Raw genomic sequence first — 14,705 nt, 5'->3', positions numbered from 1 at the left:
TGGCCCTCATCAAAGTGTAGGACTTCCTGGAAATGGTGCCACTGAGATCGAGAGAATATGGGTGGAGGCAGTCTTGTGCATTGAGTGAAGGCCCAGGAACAGTAAGAAGCAGGAGAACGAGATAAATATCTTGAGCTCCTATTGATATTGTGCTGTTGTAGTCTTCACAGATATCTCATTTAATTGCCATACCAACTTTGTGGGGGGAAGGAGGTCAGATATTAAGCTGGCATTCACCAACTATGTCTGATCGAACTGGCCACGCTTTATTGCTGAGTGGTTGGAACTTGTGCCTTTCTTAATAATTGCTATATTGAGTATCATCCTTGAAGGTAGGCATTATAGTCATGCCCCATTTAACAAAGAAGCTATATTCTGAGAAATGCATTGTTAGTTGACTTTATTGTTGGGCATCATAGAGTGAACTTACACAAACCTACATGGTGTAATCTACTACACACCTAGGCTGTATGGTATAGCCTATGGCTCCTAGGCTACACACAAGTCGGTATAGCATGTTACTGTTTGCCCAGGGGTGGGCAAACTTTTTGACTCGAGGGCCACAATGGGTTCTTAAACTGGACCGGAGGGCCAGAACAAAAGCATGGATGGAGTGTTTGTGTGAACTAATATAAATTCAAAGTAAAGGAGTGGAGGGGAGAGCAAGAGAACCGGATAGAACAGCCGGATCTGGCCCGCGGGCCGTAGTTTGCCCATGGCTGGTAAACCAACACAATATTTAAACCAAGCACAAGAGAAATGCTGCAATCAAGGAACGTGGTAAACACGAGATGTCTGGGGCTGCTGCCTGCATAACACAGCATACTGCGTTACAGAAAACTTTATTATTTTATAAGTAAAAAGAAGGCTACACTGCAGATAGCAATAAAAGTACAGTATGTAAATACAGAAACCAGTAACATTTGTTTATTATCATTATCAAGTATTATGTACTGTGCATAATTGTATGTGCTATACTTCTATACGACTGTCAGCAAGTAGATTTGCTTACACCAGCATCATCACAAACACATGAGTAATGCTTTGTCCTATGATGCAATGATGACTACAAAGTTGCTAGGTGATGGGAATTTTTCAGTTCCATTATAATCTTATCTGACCACCTTTGTACATGGGGCTCTTTGATGACCTGAATCTGTTATATGGCATGTGACTGTATTGGCCATATTTAACAAGCAAGGGAAACGAGGCTCAGAGACAGAAAGTTCAAGGTTAGCCAAGATGTGAACCTTCTAGATAGTTATGCCATCACAACCCAAAAGCTTCCCTCAGCTTCTCTCCTAGAGCTTCTGCCTCTCTGTTTCTTTCATCCCCAATGGCAGAGAGAATCAACATGTGCACTGAGGGCCAAGAACTCTTGGTGTGTACCGACTGTGGCCTCCATCATGCTCACCTCCTAGAAGAATGTTTACCTAATAGGCCAGTGGTTCTAGTTGGACTCCCATCTCCCATGAAAATATCAGGGATATTGCCTATTTCTGTGCAGATTTGTGGTCTTTCTGTATCCTGCTGATCTGCCTCCTTACTTTAGCTTTTAAGTCAGTGAATCTAAAGAATGTGACTAAAACCAATCTCCTTTCTTCTAGCTTGTTTTGCTTCCTTATAGTTGCACTTAATCCAACATAAAACACGTTTATTTTAAACACAGTTTTCTCACAAAAGGAGTATATTTTATGTAACAAATAATGCAAAGCTTACTTGTTGTCTATGCTCTTTCAACGAAGTCTAGCAGTAATAAGTTTTAAGTGTGTAGACAATCATGAGAGTGGTGTGTCCATAAAATATTGAATTGCACAGCTAAATGGATCTGGAATCACTCTGACAAGGAATGTTCAGACACAAATGACAGCTACTTACAGGGATACATTGAGGTAATTTAAATTGCTTGCATATTGTGTATAAAACATTTTATCTTCTTTAATAATGTGCAATAAGTTGAAAGACTAATGGAGTAGGCAAGGGTGAAAAAAATTCCATTTCTGATGAATCCTTTGATAAACTGCATCTATAATTTACATTTTATATTTAGTATTCTTAAGAGTACATAAGCAGATAGAGTTTTTTATTTAGTTTTGTTCTAACAGTTTCAATTTCCTTAAAATATCTTTACTGAAACTTCTTTACAACTGTAATTAAGGGTAGTTTTAACAGTTAAAAATCAACAGAAGCACCTTAGACTGAGTCATTTCACCTTAGATTTAGAGTCATTTTTTTTTCTTTTAAGGGCCTCATAGGAATACCTTTTTAAAAAGATTCTGCTGAAAAATTAGCTGTAAGGTAATAACATTATCACAAACTCACAATTTTAATTAACATTGCATTATTTAGCAGCACATAGATTAAAATAAAAATAAAGTATGCCTATGTGTCTATGTGAGGTTGTATTAATGCAAGATCATCAGTGTTTTTGTAGTTTTAGTTACTTCAGAGAGATTTAGCATTTACTCATTTGGATCATATGAGCAAGAAGACTATCTGGAGGAAGTGTGAGTTATATCCTGGAAATATCTCTAACAACAGGCCCAGTTTTGCATACAAATGATGATTTTATTGACAGTGAAAGAAAAACACCAGAGTTATTATTAACTCTTCTGTCTCTCTTCCCTTCCACACCCAATCATATAGAGACGCAATAGATTCCACTACATAAACAATTTTACATCTTATTTCTCCTCTTGAATGCTATCAGTTTAATTCAGGCTAACATCTTACATTTTGACTCTGCTACCAGTCTCCCATCAGCCCAATTCAGTCTGCTGCCAGGATTACATCTGTTGTATTAATACATTTGTTTGTTTCTGACACTCAGAATTCAATTCTCTGGCCTTTTCAGTAAAGGTACAAAATTCCTTTAACAGCAGGATTGTTTTAGATTGGTGTCCTTTCAGTCCTGGCCAGTCAACTGCCCCATGCCATCCCCCTCCAATCCCCAGCCCAGTAATTAGTCCAGAGATGGCACAATAAACAAATTTGGTACAATCAGATTGAGTCTTGGAATGTGTAGTATAGCTACGGAGAAGAAACACTCTCATTTAGAGAAGAGCCTGGGAGCATGTAGTCCTGAAGTGGCTGGTAGCTGTCTGGCCACTTGAAAGGACCTTGAGTTTGAGAAGAGAGCTATGGGAAATTGACATTGTTTTCTTTTGGATTAGTTCTTGGAAAAAAAAAAAAAATGTAGCTCTAAGGCTCTGGCAATTTTCTTGCCACCAGGTGGAGCCTGAAATAAAAGCAGCAAAGAAGAAAGCAGAGATGCCAGGAATTGAGTCCTGCAGGAACAGTTTGAACATCTGGTTGCACCAGTTGCTAAAGCTACCCCTCCGACCCCCCCACCATGAGAATTTGAGATTTCTGTCCCTTAAAACCAAACAAATCCTAACTGATTCATCTTTAAACTTAGGGTATAAACTATTTAGCAAGGCATTCAAGTCCCTTAACAACAAGGTTTCACTCCTTATTTGTTAGAATCATCTCTTTCTGTTCTCTTTCTTCTATAGCTGTACAATCCACTGCCTAGGCAGGATGCATTTTTAACTATTTCCATCCTTTAGTTATGTCTATTTGTCTTTGTGTACTGGGTAAACTGTTCATCCTTTGACCAGATCAAATGTCACCTTTTCCAATAACATTTTCCCTAACGCCCCAAGGAGGAATTATCTACTCTTTTCTTTTGGGTTTCAGAGGTCTTTGCTCATGATATTTTTATTGTGCATAAAATTCATCTGTTTCTTGTTATTTTTTCCTATTTACAGCTCCTTTATTGCAAACGCAGCACCTTATTCATTTTCATATCTCCACTGCCTCGTATAGAAACTGGGAAAGCTCAAAGTGGTACTCCAGAGGTGTCTGGTGCGTAAGTAAATAAAGTGTCCAAAATGTCCCACATTGCCATCTTATTTTTGGAGTTTTGCTATTGAATTCCCCGTTAAAATGTAAATGAGATCCTGAAGAGTATACTTTTAGCAATTAGTAGTCCTTTGGGTTTTTATTTATTTATTTACTTTAAATCTTCATTGTTGAAACTATTACATATGCCCCCTTTCTTCCCCATTGACCCCTTTTAGCCTGCTCCTAACCCCTGCCCAAGGCCTATTGTCTGTGTCCATGGGTTGTACATGTATGCATACAAGTTCTTGTATTTATTTTTAAAATTTGTCAGCTATCTCAACTGGTTGACTAGATCCTGGATCTTCCCCAAATTTGATGATCAGAATAACTGGGGAAAAGAATTCAAACACTGGGCTTTATTCTCAGCCATTTGGATTTCATACTCATAGGGTGGGGCCCAGATATGTGTATATTTAAAAAGATGCCAAGATTATTCTGATTCTCAGACATGTTGGGGGAAATGCCACACTAACACATTGAGAAAGTAGAACCTTAAACTGGGAAGCTTGGAGGATTGAGTAGAGAGGATGGGGAAAATCATGAGACAAATTGATTTGGAGGAGGGGAGGTTTGCAGAGATCAGCATTTGGCACTTGGAGGGAAAGGAGCCATGAGGAACAAGAGGAGAGCAAAATGGAACAGGTGTCAAAGATAGCCCTTTATGTCTCATTTTCCCCCCTGAAATTGCTTTAGATGTTGCCAAGAAAAATATTACTTCATAAATTTGCAAATTCTGACATCATCATTCTGTGTTTGGGTTTAGAAAAGTAATTTCCTTATAATTTTACTTAACTTGCTTACTGATGTTTCCTATATATTATAAACTAAGCTGGTCATGTATTTGATCCATAGACGGAAACTTGAGGATTTGGGTTTTTGTCCTTTACTGCATTTATAACCTGGAATCTCTGTGCTATAAAAAACGCCGGTGGTTTCAACAATGCTATCTGAGTAGCAAGAGGAAAAGGCACTGAATCTCTAATTATCTGTTGATAGCTTCAAACCTGAGAACATTTTGTGAATTAGGTTAAATGTGCTAACATTTGGAAGAAACCGGGGGATTAACTTTTAAGCTCATTAGTTCTGCAGATGGCTAAGAAATAATGCCCAGCTACTAAAAATAGATCAATTTTTTTTTCTAAAAGCTTCAAATGGCAGTACATCTGCACTTAGAATTTTTCTCCCTTCGATTTTCATTTATGTTTATCTGATTTTTCCTCTTAAAAAGATTTCTGAAATTGCCTGAACACAGCTCTGATATAGAAATATTGGCAAAAGCAAATATGAATTCTCATATCTGCAGTTTCTTTCCCTTGATAGTAATATTAAAATAGTATGCATGGTTGACTTAGTTACCTTTTGGGGGAAAATAACTATACTTTCCAAATTTATAAAGCTTTTCCATGACTAAGAGTTTGGAAAAATTAAAAGACACAATTCTAAGCAATCAATTTGTACTGTTAATTATTAATGTTAATAGACTATGTGAATTATAACTTCACAGTTGAGAATAAAGGATCATGTTAAATAAGCTTATACTGAGGGAATATAGGGTATTCACAGATATAGATGCCATACACAAGCTTTTTCCATTTATACTTACAGATGTGCTCATTTAAATAATTTTAAATCAATATTTTGTTATAAAAGTGTTAGAGTAATTGAAAAGTATCTAACAAGGTTACTGCATAATACTTTCTGAAGCTAGAATGATTGATTTATGATATATATTTCAGTAGTAAGAAAACCTCTAAACTGCAGATTAAGCCAGTTGTTTTTCCCAAAGATTTTTTATTGATTTTTTGAGAGAGAAAGAAACATCGATGTGAGAGAGAATTATCAAGAGCTGCCTCCTGCACACCCCCTACTGGGAATCAAACCTGCAATCAGGGCATATGCCCTGACCAGGAATCGAACCATGACCTCCTGGTTCATAGATCGATGCTCAACCACCAAGCCACACCAGCCAGGCTCTTTATATATTTTGAATATTAACCCTTATCACATAAATATGATTTGCAAAGATTTTAATGGTAGCATTGAAATATCCCCCCCCCCTTTTTTTTTTTTTTTTGGTTAGTGTTGTTATTCTAGCTAATGTTTTGTCAGTTTTGTTTAGCTTTCCAAGAAAATCAACTCTTGGTTTCATTGTGTGTTTTTTTCCTGTAGCCTTTCTGGTCTCTATTCTGTCTAGTTTGCTCTGATGTTTATTATTTTGTTTCTCTTCTGCTATCTTTGGGCTTAGTTTGTTCTTTTTCTAGTTCCTTGAGGAATAAAATTAAGTTGTTTGTTTGAGATCTTTCTTTTTTTTTCTTAACGTAGGCATTTATCAGTATAAACTACCTTTAAAAAACTACTTTTGCTGCATCCCATAAATTTCATTATATTATGTTTCCATTTTTGCATGTCTTACTATACTTTCTGATTTCTTTTTTTAACTCATTGATTGGTCAGAAATGTGTTGTTTAATTTCCATGTATTTGTGAATTTTCCAATTTTCCTCCTGTTCTTGATTTCCAGTTTCATATCATTGTGCTCAGAAAAGATGCTTGATGAAGTCAATTTTAAATTTGTTAGACTTTCTCTGTGGCCCAACATATGATCTATCCCAGTGACTGTTCCATGTGCTCTTGAGAAGAATGTGTATTCTGGTGCTGTTGAGTGGAATGTTCTGTATGTGTCTGTTAGGTTGATTTGATCTGTAGTGTTATTCCAGTTTACTGTTCCCTTATTGATTTTCTGTCTGGATAATCTATCCAATGTTAAAAGTGGGGTAATGAATTCTCCTGTAATTATTGTATTGATATTTATTTCTCCCCTCAGTTCTCCCTTTAGTTAATATTTTCTTTAAATAAAGCTGTTGTTGGGTCTGCAGTGGTGTCAGCAGTTGGCAGGCTTGTTACCAGGGGCTCAGGCATGCATGTATCATGTCTGGTCCTGGGTGTAAGGCACTGCCTCCAGAACATCATTCAGTAGCATGGTGCAGGGACAAGGATCCACTTCAGGATCTTCAGTTGGGTTCTCAGACAGCTGGCTTTACCAGGTGCACAGACATGTGTAACTCCTGCCAGGTTACCGGATGTGTCCTGGGTGGGCAGGACTGGATCCTTACCATGGTTGAGAGGGGCAGGAACTGAGTCCCAGGGCTACTTCAAGTCCATAGTCAGGGTTGAGGTCTGCAACGTTGCTCTCAAGGCATAGATGCTTTTGTCTCCTGTCTGGTCCTTGGGTGGACAGGACTGTTCCCTGATCAAGGCTGGGAGGGGCTGGAGCCAAGTTAGAGGGCTATTCCTGAATCTATGATCAGACAGGTTGGCAGACTTACCTCTAGGGCATAGGTGGGCATGTCTCCTAGTGGGTCTCTGGGTAGGCTGAACTGCTTGTGAACCATAGGTGAGAGACGTTGAAGTTGACACAGTTTCATTTAGGATCTGCTGTTGGACTGAGGTTGGCTGGCTTGCCTACTGGAGCACTGACAGGCATGCTTCCCAGACCCTGCATCAGCATGAACTGGGACCTGGAGAGACTGGAGCAGAGTACAGGGACCTTTCAGAATCTCTAGGGGCCCAGAAGGGAATGACTTCTGCTAGGTCCTTGTGCCAACAGGACTGCTTGTGGACTGTGGATGTTCAGTATAACTTTCAACCATATTCTCTGTTTCCACAAAATAACATTTCACTGGAATAAACATGGCATTAATGAAATAGTATTTGGCTCTATTTGCTATGAGTTTGACTTGTGACCCTATGCCAAAATAAGATCATGAATTCTCCCTTCCGCTCTGCTTTTACCACGCTATACCCAAGCCTGTATAAGCCTGTTTAGTTTGAGGAGTGAGCATATATCTTCACTTTTAGTTAAATGGATGGCATATCTAGTTGAGTGGACGAATAAATGAGTGCATAAATGCATGCATGAGATGGAGGTTGCACAACAGTGACGGACATATTGCTGGAGACCATTTTATGGCAGTCGATGAAAGGGCTGCAGCACTAATCCAGGAGCTTTTGAATTGCTCCTTTGGTAAGGGAAAAGTGTGCCCTTAGTGCTGAAAGCCTGACTGAAGATGTTTCATTTGGAATCTGCCTTTGATATCAAGCCCACTTGGCCCACATGATGAACTTCAATAGATTAAATCTAAGATGGTATGTGTTAAATCATGAAAACTTGCTGGGGAGATAAATTATTTTTAGAATAGCAATCAGGTTATTAGAAAGATGGGAGGAGAAAGAGAGAGAGAGTTTCAGTTGTGCAAAGGCCTTTGGAAAAAGTATATTAAGAAAAAGTATATCTGCCCTGGCTGAGTAACTCAGTTGTTTAGAACATCATCCCAAAATACCAACATTGTGGGTTTGATCTCTGGTCAGGACACATACAAGAAGTAACCAATGAATGCACAATTAAATGGAACAACAAATTGAAGTTTCTCTCTTCCCTCCCCTCTCTCTAAAATCAATCCATTAGAAAAAGAAAGAAAGAAAAAGTATATCTCACCAGGTCTATTACATCGATATGAGCATAATATAGGGTATAGCTGGATTTCAGATAGTTCTTTGGGTTTTGGATTTAGTTTCCTATGTTTTGCTTTTGCAATCAGTGAAAAATAAAATTGAATAAAAAATACTTGGAATAAAAAAAAATCTGCTATTTGATAAACAGTTACTAAAGTCCTTGTCTATATTTAGAACACCCTTCCTAAAGTTTAGTTTCCTAAACTTTCACCAAGAATTCCCATTAACACATGGCATTATAGAGTTTGGGGGAAAATACGATGGAAGATTTCTGCTACTACATCCAAGGACATAATACTCTGCAGTAGTTGGTTATTGCTGATTTTACTTTTACATTGTCTTAATTTACCTTTTAAAATTTGTATCCTCAAACATAAAATCACCTCCCATTGTTTTCTTTATATTTTTGAGGGACTGAACTAATGTATTTTTACAAAAAATATAAGTTGTTATGAATTATATTCTTTCTCAATAAGAAATATACAGAGCATTTATTTATTTGTTAGTTTACTTTTTATTATACATTTTCCAGACCTGGCTGGGTAGCTAAGTTGGTTATAGTGTCATCCTGTACACCAAACAGTTTCAGGTTCAATTCCTGGTCAGAGTACATACCAAGTTGTGGGTTGGATCCCTGGAGGGGGGTGGGTGCAGGAGGCAACAGATGGATGTTTCTCTCACATCGATGTGTTTCTCTCTTTCTCTCTCTCTCTCTCTTTTTCCTCTTTCTCAAATCAATAAAAACATATCTTCAGATGAGGATTTTAAAAAAAATTCCAGTCATCCAGGAAGGCATAAAGAATAACATAATGAATACCTATGGGAGTACTAGCTTTAAGAAATAAAATAGCTTAATAAAGCTGAGTTTCCCTGGTCCCCTCCTATTCTTCATCCACTGAGATCTAAGAGGTACTATCTCCTGCATTTCAAAATTTTAAATGCAAGTCTATATTTTCACTGTACGAGCCTTTTAATGTGAATGGTATGGTGCTGTATTCTTATTTTTCCCCTCAATATTATGCTTGTGAGTTTTGTGGTAATGCTTGCAAGGAAACCATGATTTAAAAAAACAAAACTTGGGGTGAATAGCAAACTCACAACTTCCTGATGTGGAAGTCTTTATACTGTTTAGGCTTAATTTATGACCTAATACAAGGTTCATCATCATAAATCTCCCATTTGTTTCTGAAATATTTTTATTCTCCAATTTTTGAATGCTGTTCTCTATATGTGAATGATATATGGGGATATATTCTTATCCTATTGATTTTATCTTTATAAATTCACACATTTGTTTTGTCTACTGATCTATTAACTCCTAAAATGATGTTTTAAAATTTTCTGCATCTAAGTACTACAATTTTCTTAATTTAATTTAACTGTCAATTTCTTTTTGTAATTCTTACACTTTTTGCTTGTATACATTTTGGTTTGTTATTAGGTGCAAGTAATTTAGAATTATTATGTTAAATTATTATGTTATGTCTTCTTGTTGAATTAAATGATTAAATTATTATACATGTTCCACTTTACCTTTAGCAATGTCTTTCTCTCTTTAAGCATATTTTGTTTGATAGTAATATAGCTATACCTAAGTTTAACAAACTTTAATATTTTAATATATTTCTGGGTCCTTATGTTTTAGACATGTCTCTTTAAACAATATAGCTAGAATATTTTAACACAATTTGAAAATATCTATTCTTAATTGATAAATTAAATTACTTTACATTTTGAATATAATTTTACTTTTTTCTAATAGTTAATTCTAGCTTTCAATTTATTCTGCTTTTTCTTATTTATTTTTAAATATTAGAGGGACTTCTTTTGGAATGTTTGAGACATTTTTACATTGTATATTTTCTATACTGATTTGGAAGTTAGACCTTATTCTAGTCTAAATAGGTATCCTTATTTAACATGTATATTTAACAAATTCTGAAGTTAATCAATATATCTATACTAGAGGCCTGGTGCATGAAAATTCTGGAGGTGGGTCCCTCTGCCCGGCCTGCCCCCTCTCACAGTCTAGGAGCCCTCAGGGGCAGGAGGCGATCAGGGGAAGGCAATGCCCGCATCACACCTCTGCTGCTGCCACTGCTGGCAGCTCAAGCCTTGGCTGGCCCTGATTACCTGAGCCTCGGGTGGCCCTGGGCAGTTGGGCAGCTGCCATCTGAGGCTTGCCTGCACCTTGGGCCAGCTCTGCGCAGCTGGGGGGCTTAGGGCGAGTCTGACCACACCATGCACCTGCTGCCCACCCCCCTGGCAAGGCTGAAAGGACTGGGGGACTCTGACAAAGCTGAGGGTACTGGGCGCCACCATCTTGTGGCTATGGGCACTGCCATCTTGTGATGGTGTGATGGTCAATTTGCATATTCCCTCTTTATTAGATAGGATTCCTTCTGAACAATTCTGTATGCTTTGATTCCCATTGCTTTTTTCAAATTTCCAAATTACATAGTATTATTTCCAGAACAATCTTGGTTTTTACCTCCCAAATTATTACTAAAGCTATTACATTATACAGTTACCATTTGCATACATTCATTCACACATTTTTTATTTCCTTGGTCACTGTTTCTTCCTTTTTGGTTAAGTTTCCTTTCAGAAGTTTCTTTATTAAAGGTCTATTGATAGGACATAAATACTCAATTTTTGCTTTTTCTGAAATATCCTTATTTCATCTTCTTTCTAGGTAAAAATTTACCCTAATACATAATTCTAGATTAACAGTTATTCTCATTCAGAACCTTGTAGTACTACCCCACTCTCTATGGCTTCTATTCTTACTGTTGAAAAGTTTGCTTTAGTCTGCTTGTTTTTATGATGTGTCTAGATAGTGACAGAAAATTAACTATCAGGTTTCTCAGTCATCTCTCACTCAAGAAGCTGCAACTTAATGCCCAATTCTCTGTCCATTACAGACAAATCAATGCTAACTCATTCCCCTGAAACCTTGGGTATTTAAAAGTGATTTAACCCCCACAGTACTGAAAAATTTAATTAGTAGCCCTTGGTACCTAAGCTCCATCTCTTGCCTCCCATACCACCCTCCTTTATTAACAACTAGTGGCCTGGTGCATGAAATTCATGCATGGGGGGGAGGGTGTCCCTCAGCCCAGCCTGAACCCTCTCCAATCTGGGACCCCTCAGGGGATAACTGACAGTCGGACAACCCTCTCACAATCCAGAACTGCTGGCTCCTAACCGCTCTGCCTGCCTACCTGATTGCGCCTAACTTCTGCCTGCCAGCCTGATTGCCCCTAACCACCTCTGCCTCAGCCCTGTATCCGGAACCCAGGATTCCCTCCTCCAGCCAACCACAGGCACCTGGGATCTGGGCTTCCCTCCATCTGGTCAGCCATAGGCGCCCGGGCTGGCTGCAGCCGCAGGGGATGGTGGGCAGGTGGCTCCGCCTGGGCTGCAGCCTCAAGTGCTGGTGGCTCGGAACCGAGGGGTGGGCAGCTTCTCCATCTCTTGGGCCACAGCCAGCCACAGGTACTGGTGCCCAGGACTGCAGGGTGGGCGGCTTCTCCGTCTACCAGGCTGTATCAGCTGCAGTTGCTGGCGCCTGGACCGCAGGCAGGTGGCTTCTCCGTCTTCCCTGGGATGCAGTGTGGGCGACTTCTCCAGCTGGCTGTGACCTGGGATCATGGGGCAGGCGGCTTCTTCGTCTCCCAGGCTGCACCCAGCCTCAGGTGCTGGGGCCCGGTTTCTCTGTCTCCCCCAGGACAGGGAGCAGGCAGACATGAGGCTTCTGCTGCTCTCTGCCGCCTGGGATCGCGGGGCAGGCAGCTTCTTCCTCTCCTGGGCTGCAGCCAGCCTCAGGCGCTGGCACCCGACTTCTCTGACCCCCACAGGCCTGGAGCGGCAGGGGAGTGGGGCTGCCGCCATCTTTACAAGTTAATTTGCATACTCACTCTGATTGGCTGGTAGCATAGGGAGTGACAGTAATTTGTTTTTTTCTTCGTGTAGATGAGAGAATTGGAGGAACTTTAGTTCAGAAAACTCAGTGCAGTTCAGGTATAGTCTTTCCATTGGACAGTAGACTGGGAGTGAGTGTCCTCTGAAAACCTGACAATTAGGCCACAAAATGCCTTGGCTCTTTGGCTACTAAAGAAGCCTGTAAAATAACCTCTTTTTTAACTTAGGACATGATTCATCAACTACATTAAAAGAGGGCCAACCTATAAGAAAATGACCCTTGAACTATTTAGAAGAGCTAGATAAGCAACAGATAGGTTTGGGAACCATATAAAGGAATTGACTGGGCTTCTCTATGTGCAGTATATAGACATCGGGCATTTACATTCTGAATCATTAGGGCATGTTAGATTCATAGGTGGAAAACCCAACAATGCTGCAATTTCTCATGACTGCTTATCTGGGGAAAGAGTTCATACCTAAATTAATAACAAGACTAGTTTGAACTGGGATTCCTTAAAATTCTTCCTTTTGTTTCCACAACAATCTATATAAAGTGGCGGGGGATATGGGTTGGGGTGCATAGAGATGATTTGGGGTATCTCAAAACTTGCATCTTCTTTCTGTCTGTCTTTTATGATTTTTGGCTCTCAAATGGCTAAATTGACATTGCTTGTATTTTCTCATTAAACTTTATGCCATTCATGGAATCCAATGGTTTCCAAGAAATTCATTTTTTGTATTTCAGAATTTCGCTTCCTGAAATATGTGTCATTTTTACCACATCAACTACACTTAGGTCCAGGCTAACTCTATCCCACAGAGCAGTTCTCCTTGGAAGGGGATCTAGATACCAGAGTGAACCTTGACAAATTGCAAATTTTGTCAGTTAGAAACAATCTAGTCTGTTTCCTGTTGCTGCCATCTATCTCTCCCCTTGAAAGGGGTTGTTCTGGTCCAACTTACTGCCCATCAGGCATGCCATCCTAAGATCTTTCCCTCAGCATCTCCCATTCCTGGCCAACTAAGTCTCTTACATGTCTTTTCTACTCTCCTCATTGGCACAAAAGACCACCTGCTTTATCTTTCTACGTGGGGCCTTCACTTGTCTCTTGGGTTCCTGTAAGTGTTGCTTCTCTTGAGATTGAGTCGTTTTAACTGAGCAACCGATTTGTTCCCATTATCTGGATCAGATTTTATCATTTCTTCACAGGTTTCTTCTTCATCTCAGAGCATCTGTATTTTTACCTCTCCAGTCAGGCCTTTCCAATTTCCTCATCTTATTTTTAAAAATAGTTTGCCTTTGTTTATTTGCTTATTGGTTGCTTAGGGAGAGGGTATAAGGAATCGTTCAATAATTTCTATAATCAAAATTTTTTGTCAGTTATCCATGATGTTTACCATTTGTATTATTGTTACATGAAACACACGAGTCTTTAAGTTTTTCAAACAGCTTGCATAAACAGCACCATTCTCTGAGTGAAAGACTTTTTTAACACTAAGCTACAGGAAATGATACTGAAAAATGACCTGTCAGTTCTCTGAGTAGGGCAAATGCCTGAGAGTTTTATTTCAGACATCAAAAAAGAGAAATGGAATTCAGACTTAAAGTCAAATCAGGGTCAGAGTCAACCAAAACAATCAACTAAATGGAGTCATTTTATAGGACCTGTATGAATAAATAAAGTAGCTATTGATACAGACTTGAGAGATGTGAAATGGAATGCTTTGAGAATTAAAAATACATCTTGAAATATTTTTTCTCTCACTGGCTAATGAGCACCCAATTGGAGTTTGTGGAACATTTGCAAAGTAAAAATGGAATTTCATGAATTATGTACAATGTTCTTAATGGCACATAGTCTCTTCCCCTGGAACAATTGTCACCCACCCCCACATCTTGTTTCTCCATCCAAAAAAGAGAATATCCATGCTGTTAGACATGCCATATTGAATTACAGGGAAGAAATATGCAGAATATCCAACTCCCTACAACCCAAAACTGAAGCACAAAAATTGCACATTGAATGTGTTGTTCAGCTAAAGAACACTAACTACCCTTTGATTTTTATAATAGTTTATGGGCTGGCATTTCACAGTAGCATTTTAGAAGAAGAAAGTGGCTATTTTAGAAGAATATTTCTTTTGACATATACTGTGTGGAATGGATTTGTTTTTCAAAAGGGGGAAATCCTTATATGGCTGGATTCTATCTTTGAAGGCAGAAAAGAAGGGATGGGAAATATTATGTGACTTACATACAACTTTCACTATGTTAACTTCCAATTGTTTCTTTATGAATGGGCTCAGACAGATTTATTTTACTGCTACTGCTACTGAAAACTGTATGAAGATGAGAAACAG

The sequence above is a fragment of the Plecotus auritus genome, assembly GCF_963455305.1.
Source record: "Plecotus auritus genome assembly, chromosome: 3".
Classification (NCBI taxonomy): Eukaryota; Metazoa; Chordata; class Mammalia; order Chiroptera; family Vespertilionidae; genus Plecotus; species Plecotus auritus.
Note: the sequence above shows the minus strand (reverse complement) of the source record.